Source organism: Arachis stenosperma, chromosome 3 (genome assembly GCF_014773155.1).
Source record: "Arachis stenosperma cultivar V10309 chromosome 3, arast.V10309.gnm1.PFL2, whole genome shotgun sequence".
NCBI classification, from domain to species: Eukaryota; Viridiplantae; Streptophyta; class Magnoliopsida; order Fabales; family Fabaceae; genus Arachis; species Arachis stenosperma.
The window spans coordinates 31,423,982-31,429,289 of record NC_080379.1 but is presented as its reverse complement, the minus strand read 5'-3'; positions in this window follow the sequence as shown (position 1 = coordinate 31,429,289).

Below are 5,308 nucleotides of genomic sequence, written 5' to 3'. Positions count from 1 at the left end.
ATAAAAACAAAAAGGATAGGTTGAAATTGAATACAAAGAGAATCACTCTACTTTCTACCCAATTTCTTGACGCAACAAGAAAAGGATTCCTCAACCTAACTTGTCAATGGTATAGTTTGGAAATTGAATCGAAAGGACTCCTCAACCTTCTACCCAATTTTCTGATGCAACGAGAAGGACTCCTCAACCTCAATTATCCACATCATGGTTTCATGACGAAACCAAAATGGGGTTTTCAAACATCTAAATCATTCTATACTTGACTACCCTAGTTTATGAGGTATTTATAACCTCTTATTAGGTTAAAATATAGAAAACTCTGAACCCACAAACATAAAGCTCAATCTAGTAATTAAATAAATAAAATCAAAATACATCAAATTAAATTAAAACATTCTAAAAGTATAAACTAATATCTTCTAAATAATAATTGAACTCTTCATATCACGAACATTTGAAGCACGTATCATCCAAGCTTCGCCTTTCCCATTGACTCAAGGTTCAGTGCAACTGCCTTATCTCCTTTAGGTGAATCAAATACATTCTATATGCAATTTATTGTATCTCTTTAATTACTATTCATCAATAATTTCTGTATACCACCACAAGAAAAATACTGAATGCTGTTGGATTTACCGTTAAATTTAGCGTCGCAGAGTAGCAGCGTCTTTACTGGCAGATTTACCGGCAATTTAGGCGTCAAATTCATCATGTCAAAATATTACCGGTGGATTTTCATTTCTAACGGTAAATTCGCCGGTAATAATTGGAGGAAAAATGGAAAAAATAGGTGCAACATTTAAGGTCGGATTTACCACAAGAAAAATCTTACGGTAAACTAACTTAGTGGAATATTGCGTTTTGGTAACCCACAATATGTTATCGTTAGTAAATTTGACGGTAATTGTGCTCTAAATTTGAACCACGAATCCTCTGTTCCCTCATTTGAATTTTCCTCTCTCTCTAACCCTCTCGCCTCCCACTCTCTCTCTACCCTTCTCATCTCTCTGGCAGCCCCCTTCTCTCCGAAAGCCCTCTCCGACATCGGCAGCCCCCTCCTTCTTTCGTGCTGCTCGTTGTTTTCACCGTCACCGTTGTTGCTGTCAAATTTTGCCGCTGCTGCTGCCGTCGAATCTGCCGCCCTCTTCTTCTTAGCGCTGGTGCTCTTCTTCAGGTAATGCTTTTGAACTTTCCTTTTTTTAAAATAGGAATAAGGTTTGATTCGTTATTATAATTTTGTGTTCGTTATTTTGTTTTTAATTTATTCTAATTTGTTATTATAATTTTGGTTTTGATTTGTTATTATAATTTTGTGTTTATTATTTGGTTCTGATTTGTTCTGATTCTAATTAAAACATGTTTTGAGCTGTTGTTAATTAAGTTATTGATTTGATGATGAACAAATTAAAACACCTAAATAGTTAAAAACTCAATTAATTAGTTAACTGATTAAGTTATTTTGGATATGTTATGGTTGCTTTTAAGTTTTAATATATGAATGGGGTTGATTGAATTTGTGGGAATCATAAAGGTGAATATATGTCCAACTTTAGGGGAGGTTATGCCAAAATTTTTTCCAAATAATATAAATATACACAAGATTTATGTTGTATTTATTGATTTATGTGATTTAAAGTGTCTATAAATTTTATCTTTGCTACTACATTCTTTTTGTGACTAGTGTTAATTGATATGATCTTTGCAGACATGACGAGATCAGGTAAAGGTATCATGGATCAACCACGTGGTCGTGGTAGAGGGAGGGGTTCTACTGACTATTGATACCCTTGGGACTTCTCAGTGATCTCCCTCTACTTCGACTACCCCTGTGACATCACAGGCAATGGGTGCATAAGACCAGCTGTTCATCATGGTCCCTAACTCCAACTACGTGGCTCCTATTGCTGCGCCAGTCCCTCAACCAAGAAGTCATCCGTCTGCTTCATCAGAGTGGGCTCTTCCACCACCTCCATCCTCTCATCAGCAGCGCAATATCTCGACAACGTTGCCTCCAACAACAAACATCGCGGCGCCAGAATCCTCTCACAGATCCTAGCCAAATGCCCCTCCACCACTTTCTATTATATGGATGATGATTTGGCCTTATGGGACTTTGGTGTGAGTATTATTTTAAGTATTTTATATGCAAACTATTTTAGTTAGTCAGTTTAATTTAGTTACACTCAATTTTTAGTTTTTAGTGGATTTAGTTTATACAGATAGGTTCGATTTAGGTTAGTAGGTTTGAATTACTTGTTATGTTTGATAATTCTTGATTGTTGATGGATGTTGTTGCTTAAGTTATATAATGCCATATAGATGAAACTACTAATCTTAATTACTGAACTAAAGGAAGGGTTGTGGTGTGACGACTGGTTGAACTGCTACCAGCAATGTAGCAGCTTTATTCCTTCGAACAGAACCAACGACAGCTCCAGCAGCATACCTCCAGTGGCAGCGGCAGTTGAGTAACTCACAGTAATAACTTTATTCAACATAAACACTTTAACGACTACCCTCACAATAGCAACAGAACAACTTAAGCGAACAAAGAGAAATCAGAAATAGGGGTAAAGCTCACCAAAACAGTAGCGGCTTCAACAATGGTTCTCCAGTGACAACAGGGAATGGTTGTAGCAACGGCAGTGGCAGAACAACAACCCCAATGATACCATGCAACTCGCCGGCCACCATGGCAGCACCGTTGACAAAGCATGGCAATAAGCTGCTCTGTGCGTCGCGTATCTTCCTCTCTCCTTTGTCCAATAGCGACGGTGATGACAAGGGTTTTGGTGGTGATGTGAATGACCTCAATAGACAGCGATGGTGGCTCTGACGACGACCACAAGGCACGACGGTGGCTGAGTAGCAACGGACAGCGGCCAACACCTTTTTTTCTCACCTGTGAACTCTTATTCTCTCACTTGCGAGCTCAACTGCAGCGGCTATGGAAGCTCCTCAGACGGTCACGCTGGAATGACGACGACAACTGGACGGCTGCTTTGTGGCGATGATGGCGACGACGTCTCCCTACTCTCCTTCTCTCTTTCCCGTAGTGGCCCTCACTCTCATCCCCTCTCTTCCCGTTCTCTGCTCTCTCGGATCTCTGTCTCCTTTCCCCTTTTCTTTCTTTCTTTCTTTCTGTCTTGTGCTCGTTTCCCCCTTTTTTTTTCTTTGGATCCCAGCCCCATGTGTGTTAGGAAGGGGTAGGGTGAGTGGTGGTGAGTGTGGGTAGGGATTAGAATAAAATTAGGGTTTTGTTTTGTTAGGGTTAGGGTTGGATTTGGAAATTTTGGGTGAAATTGGAATTCGGTAATTTTAATAAAATTAGGATATATTGTATTAATTTAAAATTCAATTTAATCTTTTAAAATTATTTTAAAAATATTATTTAATCATCAATTTGTTAATTGTCTTTTAATCAAGTATTCTAATTTAAATTTAGAGATAATATAATTTTTTTGTTTATAAAATTAAAGTATTAAATTATAAAATCTCAATTATTTAAACTAAATCATATAAAATTCTTATTCTTTTACAACAACTAAACCTTATAATTTAATTATAAAAAATTATTTAATAATTATAAAATTAAATAAAATTTTTAGTTTAGTTATCAAAATTTGATTTAGTTACTTTTAATAGAATAATTTTTAAAAATAAAATTTTTAATAAATAAATAAATTAAAATTAATTCATAATAAAATTTTTCAAAAATTTTGAGTATTACAGCATCAAAGATTGATAGCAGTGGTTGTGACAAATGCCGGTAAAAAACTGTTGCTAGTAGTAGTAGTAGATAAAAAACTAATATTAATTACTAGATTGATTACTATATATCTGCCTCAAATATATTTGCTAATTAACAGAATAACCCAACAGTTTTTATAAGAGAAAATTATAATTAATCTATAACTACTTGACTTAATTTAAACTAACATTTATTTTCAATAACCGTTAGACCTTTAACAATACGATGAATTTGTGATGAATGTGAATTAGAGATACATAACGTTTTCACATTCTAGCTATGCACCACTACAAAAATAATACTTTATCTGGTCTCTAATAATGTCACAGTAATTTTATTAGTTGAAGAATTAGTCTTATTTTCAGATGATGTTTATTTCTTCATTTATTGACATCCTTTCTATAATGAAACCTGATTCTTTTGGCTTAGGCAATGTATTCTCACTGTTAAGCATCAAAATCACTGATGCCATGTTTGGCCTATTCTCAGGATGTAATTGTACACATAAAAGACCGATATGTATGTAACGTAAAACTTCTGATATTGTAAAGGCATCTCCTAAACAAGCATCTACTAGTTTCATTGGAGTTTTCTCTTTCCATAATCTCCATGCCTGTAATAATAAAAATCAAGAAAAATATTTATGATATTCATGTTTCATATATAGGTAAAACATATGTTTATAACCACTTACATGTCCAAGAAGATTAAATCCATGATTAGGATAAAAAAACTCTAGTATTTTTTCGTCCACTTATCACCTCCAATAGTATTATTCCGAAGCTAAAAACATCAGATTTGATAGAAAATATTCTTTCAATAGATGCAGTGAAGTGATTTCACTTGCTCTAGGTAAAGATATGAAGTATTGATATATAATTGTTGAGACAGAATAACTGGTGATGGTTTTGTTTATGATTCTGATTCTGATTCGTTGGAGAGTTAGAAAGTTTGGAAGCATGAGGAAGATGAATTAGATTTAACATTCTCTTATGACAGTTGCCTATTTATGGATTAGCGAGAATATAGGATGAATATTTGGTGAAAGTAAGTTTAGGATGCTTAGTGAGTTTTTATTACAATGCATTTTATTTATTAGGCACTTTTACCGTACTGGGAATCCATGGGTCGGAGGTTCTCATTCCGTATATATCTCTTATTTTTCAGATGCAGGTCCAGGTGCTCAGCAATGAGCAGTGATTTGTCTGAAAGACGGCGAAGACCTTTAAGATCTCTTATTTACATTTTGTTTAGATTCTCTCTACTTTTGTTTTTAAAGAACTCATGCTATGTATTTAATCCTTTGGAAAACTTGCCTATAGAGGCCTTGTGCAGTTTTTGGGAGAGATTAGGAGATATGGTTGTCAAACTGCTTTTATACTGTGCCCTAGCCGGCCTAAACTTCGCGGGTCGCGACTAGTGGCTAATTATTTATGTTACCTATCTATATTTTGTTTTATCTTATTCTTCTCGATGACATTATCTTTATATCACCTCAGTTCACGCTTTACCTTCTTTTCTCGATACGTGAGTGCTATAAATTCACGATTTTATTTT